We start from the raw sequence: 17837 nt of genomic DNA, 5'->3' as shown, positions 1-17837 counted from the left end.
AGGTTAAACGTTGAGCTTTATAAGGGCACCACGGGGTGACCAGCCCCTCCCCACCCAGCCCCACCCCTCCCACCCCCCACCCAGCCCCACCCTCCCCACCCAGCCCCTCCCCACCCTCCCCACCCAGCCCCTCCCTCCCCTCCCTCCCTCCCTCCCCACCCAGCCCCTCCCTGCACGACGGACGGACGGACACAATAATCCCCTGTGGGCTGGTGTAACCAGGAGGTTCCTACCAGTAAAATGTGTCTCCTTCGTATGTCTGTCACTACACATAAAATGTGTACATATATACAGGGTGCTTCAAGAAAATGTTAACACTTTATGGGACTATCGTTTTTAATGTAAAAATAACGGATAGTACACTGTAACATGATAACAAATGTCATGTTAATAGCTTCAAAAAGTCAAAGAGTCTCCACTTGTTCGCCATCATTGTCAACACGTGCTTCGAATCTTCTCCAGGTGGTCTCCAGAGCCCGGAGGCACATTTCTTGTGGCGTTGTTGCAAATTCTCGGAAGTGTTAACACTTTTTTGAAACACCCTGTATCTATATTTTTGGGGGTTTTCATGTTTTAGTGGCATGTATTTTTTTAATGCAACCCATCAGCTGACGCCCTTCTAGGAGTGTGTCATTTCAGCAGCGTTGATTCAGTACAAAGCAACGTCTGAGAGTCAGACTTGCTTGAATCACTGCCGATGAACTGCCAGATGTAACAGGCAAGGACGCTGTTCCTAGTTCGATGTAAAATAATACGATACATAACACGAAATTATAATAATAATAATTAGCATCATCATGCACGAATAGACTGATAGAGGGCTGTAAATTGCTGTGTTGAATGGAATAAGTTAAGTTTGTCTTCTTGGTTCTTTCGGTAAAGTCACGTAGAAGGCAAATAATAAAATAATAAAAATAAAACATAATAAAATTATTCTCACGACGTTTCGGCCACAACGCAAGCAGCCGTCCTCAGGTGAAGAACAGGTCTGTCGGGAAGACAGCGTCTGAGTGGAGTATTTATTATTTCTCTTCTACGTGATTTTACCGAAAGAACCAAGAAGATGAATCCCTGCAGTCACGAAAGCTTTAAATCGAAAGTTAAGTTTGATTAAGGAGCAGTGCTTATTTGGGATTGAGAGCAGCTTTCACATGCAGCCATGCATGTGGATTAGGCCTAACGAGGAGGGCCCTGGGTTCCCTGGTTATGAGAATGCACCTTGCTCTCCCACAGGTTTTTCTATCGTAATTTAATATTTGGTTTCCTCTACGTGAACCGGTCTAGGATTGTTGCCAGCAAAGGGGTCTGGCACAGCAACATGGCAGAATTTGCCTTCGCACTGCCCACTTGAAACAGAATCCGGGAATCCAGTGAGTAGTCTGACAGCTTCACGGAGTACAACGTGATTCACAAGATACATTAAGCCTGTTGCCTCATCATCCTTTAGACTCGCAGCCAGAATAATCCCAAATTTCGCAAGAACTGCGTACGGAATGGAACGGAGTGGCAAAAGTTATTCTGAAAAAAAGTATTTTATTTAATAAATGCACCCCTGTTTGTACATACAACATGTATCTGATATTATTAAGAATAATGTAACAATAATAATTTACAGTCCTTTGTCAATATATTGTTGGAGGAATACTTTCCAACATCATTGTGAATTTTGACCATACTTCGTATGTATGTATGTTGAACTTCTTTTGCACCGTACGTAGCCAACCGTGTTAATCTTCGCTAACAAACTGCAACCATGGTAGTCGCAGTTTGTTGGTGAGGAGAGGAACCCTGGCCTGTTTCAGATATCACTTGCCACTGATGATAGCCGTGGCAAGGTATTGACATCGGTTTTCTGGGTTCACATCGCAGTGTGCCAAGCACTGCACCACCGCTCGTCCTTTGCGTTAAGTTGCAGAGCGTTTCGTCTCCTCTTCAGGCATGGAGCTTTTAATTTGAGTCTAAAATTTCCCAGACACATCTAAAAATCATGAAAATGTGTGGCCATTTTAAGATGTACTTTATAACCTTAAGTGCCGCCAATTGTTTATGTGCCTTAGCATGGCACGTTAATATGTAAATGAAACAGTTAATAGCGTGAATACGTATAAACGAACGGGGTAGGGACAGTGGACATGAAAGGAAAATGTAAAGCATGCCGAGCATGCGATGAGAGCATAAGCGAGAAAGATGGAGGAAAGAGATTGACGTCATGACGAATTCTTGCAAAAGTAATAAGTTTCCATCTCACAGGAAGCATCATAGGTCAGGATGACCATAGGACATGATCCAACTGTTCTTAGACTTGTTGGCAGGGAACGTAAAATGCCACTATCATTATATCACCTACATGGTATCGTCCGTGTATCATAATGGAGGGAGTGGATAGTCGATACAATCTTGTTCCTTTTGGCAGATATTCGCTTTGTTAAATGCTTGCTTGATTTGGCCGGGTTATTACCTTGTCACGTATGGACATTTTGTTTAAAACACTATCACAGTATTTCAATACCTGCGTGATATGAATGTAATGTAGGTTGAAAAAAGAGTTGCATTCGTAACAGTTGTATATATTGTTAATAAAGGGTGGGCTGTGCTGTGGTTCTACATCTAAATGTAAAAGGTGCAGCCATGCAATTCCTCGTGCATGCCACTGCTGGCAGAAAGCCTGCACGAGAGGGGTCTTTAGAAGGTAGTTTTTGGGGTATTTTTTGGGGGTATTTTTTGGGGTAGTTTTGGTCAACTCTTCCAACTGGACCGGATATCTCAGAAGAGGAGGGAGTACCTGCATTTTACTCCACCACATAAACCTGCCTGATCGACTCACTGTGGCCTATACCCATTTATACTGGCATGTGAACTGGACCGCTGTGAAAGAAGAGCTCCATGGCTCATCGGATTCTTCCAGTCGAAACAAAGTTTTTGTGTCTGAACGGAGCCAGGGGGGATTTAAGAAACGTGCACAATTGTTTCAACTGCCGTACGTACCGGGAGATCCAACTAGCGACATCTAGATTGCAAGTCCAGTGTGCTAACCATTGCACACCAGCAGCTTCCCATGGTCTGGATGGGTTATATTTGGTATAAATACTTTCACACACCAATGTTATATTTCGTCATAATAATCATCGTTAATTCACTGCTCTGTGGAGCCTTGTAAAGTTCTACCCATGTGGAGTTAACAGACCATGTGGCACTAGGTCATCATTGTTCCTTAGCTGCAAGCTTCCAATTTCACATTTTTTTAAGGTTCTAATAATTTGCAGTTATCAGAGTCTGAACATTTCACAGGCAGAGCGCAAACGTGACTCATATTACGAGTTCCTCTGGATGTCTCATAATTTCTTGAGGAATACCTCATCGTGTTTAATTGATGTGAGATCACATCAGCGTTGGGCTGGCATGCTTTGGGCGCAAAATATCCTCTTGGGAAAGTCTAGCGAGAGCCATCAATGGTAAGCGATGACTTCATTCAGATGACTCTATGCAAACAGATGACTTCACCTCGTCATGAATTTCAGACCTATATATTCCCTCCCCCCACCCCATAATTCATGTATTACTGCCTACCCAAAACTACATTCCTGAAAAGCAACCAAATATTTAGCTCACTGGAAACGTTTGATCCCAAAACTGACCATCAGGGAATGCGTTAGGAGGCACCGGGACCTGCCAGGCATATGGCAGCAATGCACACGTCTTCTTTAATAGCAATTTGGCCAGGATCATAGGCTGCCGTGGCGTGTGTGCAAGAAGAGCTCCAGTGCCTTCGTCATGTCAGGAAGTTGAAGGGCAATAAGGCACACGCTATAGAATGCCACGCTGGGTGTAGGCTCGGGTCTTTTTTCTTTATTTTTTCGGAGAAAAAAAGAAAGCAATAAAATTATCGGTTGAATTTATGTGGTGAGAGGATCGGTGTTGGCAACTGGAAGAGCCATAGCGACTACAGCTGCAATATTAGTAACCGGCACACATCGTATTTTTTTGTTTAGCAGCAAAATAAATGTGTAATTTTTGGAATTTCATCATCCATACTCAGGTGATCCCGTCATGTATTTATTTTAGTTATAATGAAATCAAAGTTCCACTCGTTATTTTTTCGTGTTTTGTTGCCACATTCCTTTAATTATAAATGGCCCCTTTAAAACAAAAAAAAACACACAAAGAGTTTTGAAGTGAAACGTGGTCTGCGCTGGTTTTCTTTGTGTGGGGCGGGCCAAGTGGGGCAAATGAGCCACTCTCTAGCCCGCTCACCCCCTTCCCCCCTTTCCCCCAAACCCTGCCATTTGTCAAGCCTTGAAGTTTCATGCAGGGGGGATTGAGCCCCCCTTAAAATAGGCCATCCTTCAGCCCAATCGCCCCCCCCCCCCCCGCCCGCCTGCCCCCACTCCCCCAAAAAATGAAGTTTGTTCACATGCTACTTCATCTTGGAATTTATTTGAATTTCAAACGTTTGGGAAAAACTCATAATGAGACTTAGATATTAATTTAATAAATACTTCTTTACTTTCATTTACCTTGCCACAAGCCGACCATGACAAAAAATAACCATTTGAAATTAATGCCCGTGTCAAAGAACGGAGAGAGCCCAAACATTTTGGAACATCGTGTTCCACTTCTCCATGAGCTCAGCTCCCCCTTCGTTAACCTCCTAAAAGTATAATGTTATATCGCCTACAGACTCCGGCTCCCTCTCTGCACACACGCCAGACTCTCACCACTCGATGCTCATTATACGTCGATGGTAACAACACACAAAGATGTCCATTGCATGTAGAAACGCTGTCAGCCTTATCCAGACCACCAGCTCAAAAGAACTAAATGCGTGGCCATTTTGTCTTGGGACCACTAGCTCCTCTCAACAGGCAGTAACTAAACATAGACACAACTCTTCTTCTTGGTTCTTTCGGTAAAGTCACGTGGAATGGAAATAATAAAATAATAAAAATAAAACATAACAAAATACAATTCTCACGACGTTTCGGCCACAACGCAAGCAGCCGTCCTCAGGTAGAAGACCAGGTCTGAGGACGGCTGCTTGCGTTGTGGCCGAAACGTCGTGAGAATCATTGTATTATGTTTTATTTTTATTATTTTATTATTTCCCTTCTACGCGACTTTACCGAAAGAACCAAGAAGATGAATCCCTGCAGTCACGAAAGTTTTAAATCGAAATAGACACAACTGTAGGCCAGTTTCATTCTCATTGGGGCTCATCAGTGCACTAGAGTCATAAATGTTTGCTGCTGCCATATAAGGTAAGCGCACTATGAATTTGTATTGAATAGCTCGGTTCTCATTCCTAACATGAAAACCAAATACTAACAAGGGCAATCTTGATTTGAAGCTTTCGTGACTGCAGGGATCCATACTCTTTGGTTCTTTCGGTAAAGTCACGTAGGTATAAAATAAAATAAATCACGACGTTTCGGGCGCAACACAAGCGTCCGTCATCAGGTGGGAAAGCTTGGTCTGCTGCTGATGCAGACTGTTTTATGACCCTTGGGCTACACCCATTTCAAACCTTTTAAAACAGTCTGCATCAGCAGCAGACCATGCTTTCCCACCTGATGACGAACGCTTGTGTTGCGCCCGAAACGTCGTGATTTATTTTATTTTATACCTACGTGACTTTACCGAAAGAACCAAAGAGTATACTAACAAGGGCACTCGGTAAATTGCCCTCAAGTTGGTACTTGGGTGTACGTACTTGCTAGTCATGAATGTAAATGTATATTGCAATGGTAGACAAATCTAACCATGACATGATATCACTTTGTTTCTTATTTACATTATACATGATGTATTTGTAAGTATTAAATAATTATAGTAATTATAATGTATCGATAGTTTCATGTTAATGTGCCATTTTATTGAGGGACATGTCTGTTGTATTGGTGTGGTCCATAGCTGCTTTTGTTGTTGTTTTTTGCTGCCTTGTGCAAGCTTGATCAATTGGACTTAAATAATTAATAGATGTGTTATCTATTCATGTTTTAGTGACTTGCTTACTACTTTCTCTATCTTCTTGGTTCTTTCGGTAAAGTCACGTAGAAGGGAAAAAATAAAATAATAAAAATAAAACATAATAAAATTATTCTCACGACGTTTCGGCCACAACGCAAGCAGCCGTCCTCAGGTGAAGAACATGTCTGTCGGAAAGACAGCTGCCGAAACGTCGTGAGAATTATTTTATTATGTTTTATTTTTATTATTTTATTATTTCCCTTCTACGTGACTTTACCGAAAGAACCAAGAAGATGAATCCCTGCAGTCACAAAAGCTTTAAATCGATACTTTCTCTATTCTGCACTCCTTTCGTTTTTTGTATCGTTTTCTGTTGTAACTTGCAGACCTGTCCATACTGAACATCCGTGAAAAAACATATCCATAGCTCATCGGATTCTTCCTGCAGTATAAAAACAGATCCTGATTCTGTAACTGCTGAATGCAGGTCTCCACAACCCTCCCCTAATCCCCACGACTGACTGCAGTGCAGTCATTCGTGGGGGTTGTTTGACCATACTTCACCACTTGTTCATGTGGCTACGTGCAGGGGAAGCCCAGTGACCAGCTCAGATATCACTTTTCAGAAATGTAAGCCATCACCAGGAATAAAACTCTGGTTCATCGTTCAGGGCGTCAACCACCGTGCCACCTCTGCATCTCATTCATCAGCATACTCACACCACACAGCATTACACTGCAAGCATGCTGCACTATTCAAAAGTTGATTTAAAGGTAATATTGGGCTAATATTTCCCAAGATAACCCAAAGGTTATGGTGTTTATGGATAACCACCGTATGACTAATGCATTTTAGCACATTTTTGGCTGCATAAACCGACGCATTTAGTATTTTTTTTAATTTACGTTCATGAGTGGACATGTGGCTGAAATTAAACGGAGCAATTTTATACATCATTAGAAAAACACTGAAAAAAATCACTGGCAAGTTAAGAAACAAGTGAACCATTAAATTACAACAAATTTATCCATTACTGCATAACCAGTGACAAATATTTTACTCTCCGCCCCGACCGCCCTTTGCTACATTTGCTTTCAAACATTTTGCGAGTCTTGTATTTTGCGTGGACGTGAAACCTAACCATGGCAACCCTTGCACGTGTTTCGAAAAATGCCTATGCAACGGCTCCAACATCCCATGGATTTTCTCACCAACAAAGGAGGAGGAGGATATTGGAGAAAGTCATGCGTGGAGATGGCGGTGTTGGTTTTAAGCCGTTTTCCCTTCTAATCTTTGCCGGGCAAATGTCTCCAGCAGATGTTTTGAGACTACATTCAAGTGAGCAGGTAATATCGGAATGTTGATCCAATGTTGTTGGACTGCGAGTGTGCTCTGTTGTAGCCTCGCTATTTATGATTACCCCCCCCCCCCCCGCTTTAATTACTTATTTAATTACCTCCTGCTTTAATTACTTCAGATTAGTGTCAGAGCGCTTGCAAAGCGTGAGTCCAGATGTGCGATTCAGTGCCGCTAAATACGACGCTCCGTTGGTTAACGTGTCCAAAATGAATACCTGTCGGCTTTGATTTGTACGGCTTCGGTGTAAATTGACGCGCAGGCAATCGCTCTCTCCGTGAATGCTTTGTCCGAAATCATGCTGTACTTCAATAAGTAGAATAACAAGTTGGTCGTGGAATGCAACACTCCGTGGAAGTGTCAGGAAACAATGTTGCGATTTACAGGATGCGGCACACAAAAGAGCAAAACGCGCGTTTGATTGGCCTGTCGAAGGGGGGCCTTGAAATCTCAGAATGTGTTTATAAATTCCCGCGCAAAAATATCCGTGGTATTTTAATATCAGCACCTTGGGAACAGCCCCGCGTACCCCTGCCCGGGTTCCTGCTTTGATTTGGCGGCAAATGTGTTGCTCCCCAGTTGCCTTTTTTCGCAAACCTCTGCTCAAGTGTCCGTCCCAATATGTTTCTAGTTAGCCAAGGGGCTGGCTGCACTTTCATCAGGTAAGCCAAGCCTGGCCCATGAGGCTCCAATTCTGCCCACTAATCAGACGCAGCCTCACTCTCGTGCGAATGAGCGTAAGATCTTGCGGGAGATTCCAGAGGAAGTACGAGGCACGCGGGAGCTGCCACACAATCCTCCTCCTCCTCATCTGCCTCTCGTGCTCACCCTTTTAGACCTCACATATCCATTACTCTCTCCAATTGCAATTTAATCAGTCGGAAGTGGCTGTTTATCAAGCAAAATGCTTTTTTTAAAATTTTAAATTATGTTTGCGCTCCCCTTTGAGAGGCGTGGCGTTTTTCTGGGGTTTCTTTTTTGTTTGTTATTTTTGGTATTGGAATTTTGGCGCGGAGTTCCCAGCCCCCTGTGTAAGTGCGGGTGCACGCTTCTTGTTGTTGGTGAATACTCTGTAAGCCAGCATACCTCCAATGCCATGCAATCCCCGACAGTATATCAAGGGTGCTTTTAGCGAGGAGAGCGGGAAAACCATATTTGGTGCGCCGATGATGATGATGATGATTGGTCGAAACGTATGTGGAATTAAACGAATGCCTTCTAAATACACGTAACGCAATTCTTTGCCGTTGCTCACTATTTGTATATGAATGCCAGAACGCAATTAACGTGTTCTGATCCCATGATGAAGCATCTTCAATATGTACTATTTGGAAAGCAGTTGAGCCGTATTGGTCATGACTGAATGATTAAGAATACCCAATAACCAGGGCTTTAAAACAATAAAATACATCGTGACATCAAATATTCGATGTCACGAGGTATTTGTTTCAAGCACCAACACACAACAAAGGGGCAAAAATGTAAATCAGTGCCAGATTTTCTTTTTAGTTCTTACCCCACGCGTCGGTTTTTTTTAGGTTGAATTCGGGGAGTGAATTCAGTTCCTGAATAGCTCCCAGCACGTGCTGCGAAGCGTCAGACATTGTGCCGAATAGCCCGTGGTACAACACGTGGTACAACACGTGGTACAACACGTGGTACAACACGAAAACGTGTCAGACAGAGCGGTTACAAATGGATTCCTCACAGCGCCTTGAAGTGCGTGAAATTAGTGTTTGGCACAGAATATAACAGAACTCTTGAAGCCTGCAAATTGACACAGATCAATGGCATGGTGCCACAGCATGCATAGACTCAATCACGTCCATCATATGGATACATTTTAAAAGAACACTTAATTTACGCAATAAGATATTGCTACGTTTTGGAATAATTGCAGGAAGTAATGTAAAAATGCACATCTAGATTAATATTAATCTACAGTGTAGTTATCTATTACTCAAAATACATTAAATGAATTCCATTTTAGGACAAGTGTTTCCGCTGATTTACATCAAACCTGCTTATCAACAAAGCTAATATGACCGTATGCAAAATCTTTATTTACAATGCACAAGTTTGTACGTATTTTTAGAATAACAAAAACCAATACGGGCAAACAAAAAAAACGGTATGTGTTTACTTCAAGTTAAATCTGATAAGCTAGCGTTCATTATTTTTGAAAAACATTACATTTACATTGGCTGCTGTTCTGTTTTCTAACTGATACGGTACGTCGCCCTGTGGTGGGTGCCAATAACAGCTTCATTCAAAGTTCATGTAAGCCTGGGCATTAGCTTCACTGCTTGGCTGCAAAGCTCAATTTCATGTCATCTTTGGCGGTGAGTGATGCCGCTCTCATTAATATGAGATAGGCGGTCATCAGTAGGAGTCTCACCCGAAAGGGAGACACCTGCAGCCACATGAGGTTTCCAACAGCTCACAACACGGAAAAAAAGGACTCAGATGTGTAGCTACAGAGGGGCTTTTATTGTGGCCAGGAACACCGCGCGTAGGGAGTTGTATTCTGAGCGAGCCCCTGGTTTCTCCTCTCTGCCCATTTTATATGTATACTGGGTGGCCCAAAATTCAGGACACATAGGGGTTTTTTTCATTTATTTTAACACTGGCATTGAAACGTTTGAATTGTTTATTTTTGAAGTTAATATTTCATCTATTGCCATTATTAATATCTATTTTTCTTCTTCCTTTTCAGATGAAGTTTAAAAAAGTAAATAAATTGTCTCAAGACGAACAAGTTCAGTTTTTTGTTTTATATAGCTGTAAAAAAAATTGTCTTAAATAAAAAAAAAAGAGAATTCACGCATGCATTAATGTGAATGGAAGTCAGTTTTAACATTTGCAAAAAATAAATTAAATAACCCGAAGTGATTTGATCTAAATAAATATAACAACCCTATGTGTTCTGACTTTTAAGCCACCATGTGTATACCCTGGGTCTTCTCAACCCTTCTAAATCATCCTGGTCCTCCTCGGCCAATCAAAGCCCTTAATCCCATCAAAGTTTCCCAGCCAATCAGAATCTACCTCTCGCGGTCCACCAATCCGCTGTGCGTTGACGAGCGGCCAATCGCACGAGCGGAAGCTTGCGCCGAGTTCGTCAGCCGTGGCTGCTCGACAGCTGACCAATGGGCAACCGACGGGACCCGTTTTGAATGGCGAAGCTGTTGAACTGCGCGCTTGTAAGAAGGTGGCAAATATATAATTCATGCACGCAGGGTTTGCCCACGGCATCCCATACACCGGTAAAAAAAAGTACTTTGTGCATTATCCAAAACAAACTATCTGCTGTTCCTGAAGAAGTGCATTGTTGGTCCTTTTTGTCGAGGTCACCAACAAAAATAAAGTTCAGCAAATGTGACCGATTGACAGCAGCGGCAGAGATGGACAACTGTAAACCGGTTTCATAATTATAATCAGGAGTCATCAGCACAGCGCCGTATAGTCAGTCACCAATGCTCACTGCTGCAAAGTCTGCCTCTGGATTATGATGCATTTGGAGTCTCCACTTCCACACAATGGGGCTCATCGGAGGCCCAGTGGCACTGACTGTCCAATGAGTGATACTTTCCAACTTCCTAGCATGGAGCTCCTATTGGTTTTAGAGATCATCACAAGCTTCGTATTGATCATCGTCAGAAGCAGTCATGATCTATCCACTGCTGGACGAAGCCCTTCACAAGCCGTCGCTGTTCCCCATGGTCTCGCGATGCAGAATTCACTCCATCCTGGTTGCTTTGCTCCGTCTCCAAGGCAGACGTCCCCCTTGGGTGCATTCCCATGAGGCCCGACCACCAGCCATTATTTCTGATTACAACTTGTCCTGTCCCAGGCCATTTACTCGTCTTGACGATCCACTTGATGCCTTTAACTTATTGTTATGGAAGAAAATTGGTGAAGGGTTTTCATGATTTAAACGCGTATTTTGGAATTACGTTTTTAAAAATAATACATCTAAGTGTAACTGAATCTACGAATCTTTGCTTAAATATATTTTGACCTAGGTCAGGAAGCATTGACCATTTGGTGCCATGGGATATATTGTTGTATACTCATATAGTGGACGAATTGTCTATGTTATTGTTATAAAATGTATAGATATGAAACCAAAGTAGCTTTTGAAAAAATATAAATGTTTATTGCATAGTATTACAAATGCATCTTGAATCGATTGTGCGAAGACCTACAGGAAATATGTTTTCATGCTAAAATGAAAGTTTGGGATTTTAATGTATATCAAATTAAAGTTGTTCCAAATGCTCTGATTGCACCTTGGACTAAATTTAGGAACACTTTGAAGGCTCCGTGGAATGCTCACTGATCTGAGGTAGCGAACACTATAGTGTGTGGAGTGGGGGCAACGCTACATCTGAAACATATGGAAAGTTTCAAACCCCCAAAAATGTACTTGTTTCTAGACAAACGCAAGGGAACTGAAAAGTATGTAGAGAGCTTAAAATACCGCGTCTTAGTTGCTATATGGACCTCATTGACAATATAAAGCATGGGAAAAAAACCAAACAGTGTCGGAAATGTTAGATGTTATAACGTGCGTTAAAGCAAAAGGAAAATATAGACGTGAGGTTAAATCAGATATGCAGTCGAGGTATGCCGTTGAGCAATGGAAAGAAACTAGCCAAAAACATTATTTTATACAAAGGTAGCATACGTGTTGATAAATAGTGCCAATAAAGCGTCTCTCCTCCGATGTGGTTTCGGGTTGTGCCGCGTGTTCGGCACGGTGCCTGCTGACCATTTCTCTCCACGTGCTCGGAGCCCCTTTTAAAAAGGGGAAGAAGCACTCGGCCACGTGGAGCCGAGTTGTTGTGCATCACGCCGAACAACACGCGGCACATCCTTAAAAAGTGTCACACCGCACAGCCGTGAGAAACCTACGCGGTAGACTTTGTAAAATACATTGCATAGAGACCAGTTTGATTAATATATGCAACGCATTATGTTATTCACTGAACGTACAGCATTAGATGTCACGTGCTCTTCTAAACACTGCGTCGGCGAGTTTCAATGCCAGTGACAATTTAACAAATGTTAGCATGAATAGATAATATACACTAGTTAATGACTCGATTAAACCTGTTAAGAAAAGTGTGCTTGGGAAGGACGGGTCGCTAGATGAGATTATAGCCGATGGTCAATAAAACACATTCCTGCGGAGGGAGCTGGTAGGAACGTTGGGTTGCTCGGTCAATGGCCAGGGTCAACGGCGGCGTGGTGTATTCCGCAAATATGCCCGACTGTGAGGGCGGGCACAAGCCGGCGTGAGTAGTTTAAACTTTGAGTTTTATAAGGGCACCACGGGGTGACCAGCCCCTCCCCACCCAGCCCCTCCCCACCCAGCCCCACCCTCCCCACCCAGCCCCTCCCCACCCTCCCCACCCCACCCAGCCCCACCCTCCCCACCCAGCCCCTCCCCACCTTCCCTTCCCGACCCAGCCCCTCCCTGCACGATGGACGGACACAATAATCCACTGTGGGCTGGTGTAACCAGGAGGTTCCCACCAGTATACTTTTTCGAGTGGCTAAGCCACCGAACAAAGACGGTCACTGCATCGCGTGCGCTTTCAGATGCGCTTCTGCGGCAGTCTGGAGCGCTCTTCCTTTCGATATGAGGAAGCCACTGGAGCTATGCACTTCAACATACATACGAATTGAACACGTATAATAGGACGTCCACCAAGGATATGAAGGGATGACATCAGCTCGTGTGCATGTGCTAGGTGGAGGCTTGGAGAGGCCTTCATCCAGCAGTGGATTGACAATGGCTGATGAATATATTTAGTTAAAATTGTCAAGTAAAATACTGTATATTTCATTAAAAAAGAATAGTACACTATTTATCATATATTTGTATCATATATTGGACTATGTATCACTATTTATCATATGTCGTTGTGTATAAATGGTGTTTTGTAGTACATAATGCATTATAGCTCTTTATTTTTAGAATACAATAAAAAATGGGACGCTAGGATTTGTATGTAATGTAATCATACGCAACTGCAAATTATCCTTTGTGTTAGCTCAAGTGCAATTAAAAATGAAATTGAAGCTAACCAATAGTTTCATTCTCCTCCGTGTTGCTGCAAATGCTACCATTGTGAAGCATTATGTCAAATATTATAATACTCATACTTTTTCTTGATATTCCCATGGTGCCCAAAAAAATCAAATGCCGCATACTTGTACTTTACAAGTACTTTACAAACACCGGCACAAATAATGATATAAACATAGATTTCTATTTTTAAAATGTGAAGCATGCCCCATTAATCGTGGGAGAAAGCCTCACTATTTATGTCTCTTACCACTAAGTGGATTTGTGCCTGCATCACTGCCCATGTCCTATGATTGCCTTACTGTGCATACGGTTAGCAGATGCATTCAAACAGATTTGCTTATGGAAGAACCTTGTCTGGCAAGAAAAAAATGTTCACCATCAAAAGTTTCCTTTACGAACTACTTTAAAACTTAATTTAAAAAGGGGCTAAAAATAAAGATGAAAAAAAATAAGAGAGAATAGAGCCTATGATTATAGTCTTAAGGTTAGTGCCTGATATAGCCACGAATTGCTGAACTTGGCATATCACTGAGAACAATATGACATGGGCCGGATATGGCAGAAATCAAACGTACTCATCAGTTTACTTGCAAAAGCTCTCTGAAATCGTGCGACCCGTATGAAACCCACATCGTGAGTCCGTGCATGTGTGGGTTGCTGAAGCACAGTGTGGATTTTGTTGATGTAAAACTGAAGGAATATTAAAGTTTCAGAAACCTGCACAAATCGGTTAAAGAATCTTGAGGTCATTTTTATTGAATAACGTGAAATATGAGATATATTATGCAGCATATGTATGGGGTTGTTTTCCGACAAGAGACAACCCAGTCTTAAGCAAAGCAGGGCACACAAATGAGAGCACAGATGGCCAATCTGGCAACGCAGCAACGTTTATTTAACAGGTCTTTCTCTTTCTTCGTGAGCAGCATAGGGCCTTCCATTGATCTGGAAGGCCCTATGCTGGTAGAACTCGTTGTTATTTACGCATATAATGATAACCTTTTCATAATAAAATAGTGTATCTGTTACTTAGTTGTCAATAGCAACCCACCAAAACAATTCAGCATCCATTGTATATAAAGTGTGAGTGGTAATCTTGATTTGAAGCTTTCGTGACTGCAGGAATCCATACTCTTTGGTTCTTTCGGTCAAGTCACGAAAAGCTTTAACATGATAAATACAGGTACTGTAATCGCAACAAAAGTTGGATGTTAGAATTATAAGATATAATTTATCTTAAGATTAACTTAAGAAGTCAATAGTTAATTACATATTAATAGCACTAAAATAGTTTGTTTGTGCAATGTATTGAAAGTTAGTTAGAAATGCAAACCGCTTTATCCATTCCATTCGATATCCCTTTCCCAAAATCTTTGCCCCCCCCCCCTCCGATGAGCTTCTTATTTTTGTAAAAAATAAGTGCTGCAACTGATTAACACTGTTTGGTTCTTTCGGTAAAGACACGTAGAAAGAAAATACATGAAATAATAATAGAATACGACGTTTCAATTGCAACACAAGCAATCGTCATCAAGTAAGAATGAATGAAAAAACAAGCCTAGTAAGCTTAGAAATATAATGCAATGCAACACAGAGAGTCGGCTAACACAACAGTCAACACCTTACCTGGTTGATTACGTTCTTCCAAAGATTGCAAAATTTGAGAGAGAGACAAAACACAGACACGGAGATACATAGACAGACACAAGCAGAGAGAGAGACACACACAGAGACACAGAGAGAGAGACACACACATAGACACAAATTTAGCAATCTTTGGAAGAACGTAATCAACCAGGTAGGGTGTTGACTGTTTGTTAGCCGACTCTCTGTGTTGCATTGCATTATATTTCTAGCTTTACTATGTTTGTTTTCTCAACATGTCCTGTAGGCACCACCCGGGTCCATTATCCTTAGCGGTGTATCGTCACCGTTATGGTGGCAATATGCGCTTAGCCTTCGACAATGGGAGCTCAACCACCGATGAAGCTTGGAGATCTGAATGGAGATCAAAGAAACTCACGAACAACAAGCACATTGTGAAGGACCCAACGCAGTAAATCTTCCACGAAGCTCATGGTCCACCCTAAACCGCATCCAACAAGCTTGTTGTGTCCACATTTCATGGTAAAAAATTAATATGATAATTGGTTTTTTACCCTTCTATCTGGCAACAAAACTGACACCTTTTTACAAGGAGTCATGATTGCATAGACCGCAATACCTGCAGTCATAATACAAACAAAAGAACATAACTCTGATAATGTGCACTGTCCCTGAAGTTGATTGGTCCACACCCGAGACAGCTTTCCTTAGAGCCTAGTCTCAACTGGGTTGGACCATAAAATAATAAATTAAATTAAATAATAGAATACGACGTTTCGATTGCAACACAAGCAATCATCATCAGGTATAATGAAATAGCGACATAAAATCTAACCAGAAAACTATAGACAGACATATTAGCAGACAGATATCACCAAGATACATAGAGAGAGCAACACAGGTAACAGAGAGAGGTGGTCGTCTCAGTGGGGTGGCCTTAAATAGACAGAGGAGGGCGGACGCAGATAGAGGGAGGGGGGTTAGAGAAAAAATTAGCATATCAATGAGTGGACAACAAAACGTGGTGCTGCAAGTGCGATGACACGGCAAGCAAGCCTGAAAATCAGGAGAAGGACACACTAAAATTAAATAACCTAGTAAAATATCGAAATGTAATGTAATACAACACAGAGGGTCGGTCAACACACAATTAACGCATAGCCTGGTTGATTACGTATTTCTCTCTCTCTGACTACTTGCTCTCTCTGCCTGTGTCCTCTCTTTGGAATGTTCACACTTAAATTCTAACTTAGCAATCTTTGAAATACGTAATCAACCAGGCTATGCGTTAATTGTGTGTTGACCGACCCTCTGTGTTGTATTACATTACATTTCGATATTTTACTAGGTTATTTAATTTTAGTGTGTCCTTCTCCTGATTTTCAGGCTTGCTTGCCGTGTCATCGCACTTGCAGCACCACGTTTTGTTGTCCACTCATTGATATGCTAATTGTTTCTCTAACCCCCCCTCCCTCTCTCTGCGTCCGCCCTCCTCTGTCTATTTAAGGCCACCCCACAGAGACGACCACCTCTCTCTGTTACCTGTGTTGCTCTCTCTATGTATCTTGGTGATATCTGTCTGCTAATATGTCTGTCTATAGTTTTCTGGTTAGATTTTATGTCGCTATTTCATTATACCTGATGATGATTGCTTGTGTTGCAATCGAAACGTCGTATTCTATTATTTAATTTAATTTATTATTTTATCTTTAGACGTGACTTAACCGAAAGAAACAAATAATAATTCCTGCAGTCACGAAAGTTCTAAAAATTAAGATTGGGTTGGACCAGATGACGCCAAAAGGCGCACAACTCAAAGACAATGCACCATCAGAGTATGAGAGCTCGGGGCAAGCATCTACACTATGGGAACCTCATTTGCCAGTAAAAATATGATAATTGGTTTGTATTATGACTGCAGGTATTGCGGTCTATGCAAACATGACTCCTTGTAAAAAGGTGTCAGTTTTGTTGCCAGATAGAAGGGTAAAAAAACAATTACCATATTTTTACTGGCAAATGAGTTTCCCATAGTGAAAAAATTAATAGTTTGTATGTATCTTGATTTGAAGCTTTCGTGACTGATGACGGACGCTTGTGTTGCGCCCGAAACGTCGTGATTTATTTGATTTTATACCTACGTGACTTTACCAAAAGAACCAGAGAGTATAGTTTGTATTTATGTTGAAGTTCTTTTGTACCGTACGTAGCCAACCATGCTAATCGGAGGAGCGGTGGAAGGACAACAAACTAAACACAAAAGGTTGTTGGAAGGAAATTAGTTTTCAATCTAGATATAAAAGCGCATAGCTCCAGTGGTTTCCTAATATCGGAAGGAAGAGAGTTCCAGACGGCCGCAGAAGCGCATTTGAAAGTGCACGATGCAGTGACCGTGTTTGTTCGATGGCCAGCCAAAAACCGCTGCGAGCATGACCAGATTTCGCGTGATGATTTATGCTCCATGACGAGATCTTGCGATGGATTGCGGTCCATTTGTAGCAAGCACTTTGTGTGTAGTTTAATCAGTGCAAATTTACTGTGAATTATAGAAGAGAAGCAAGGACGATGAGAAAGTAAATGAACAAAGTCGGAATAGTGTGCAAAGGTACGGACAGCGCTTGCAATTAAACTGACAGTCAGAAACAGTAACACGTGGTTTGGAGAACATACACAAGTAATGGACATCACATTGACGTCTTCTTGGTTCTTTCGGTAAAGTTACGTAGAAAGGAAATAATAAAATAATATACATAAAACATAATAAAATAATTCCCACGACGTTTCGGCCACAACGCAAGCAGCCGTCACCTG

Source organism: Lampetra planeri, chromosome 20 (genome assembly GCF_965212315.1).
Source record: "Lampetra planeri chromosome 20, kcLamPlan1.2.h2, whole genome shotgun sequence".
In the NCBI taxonomy this organism is placed as follows: Eukaryota; Metazoa; Chordata; class Hyperoartia; order Petromyzontiformes; family Petromyzontidae; genus Lampetra; species Lampetra planeri.
This window is presented reverse-complemented; position numbering follows the sequence as displayed.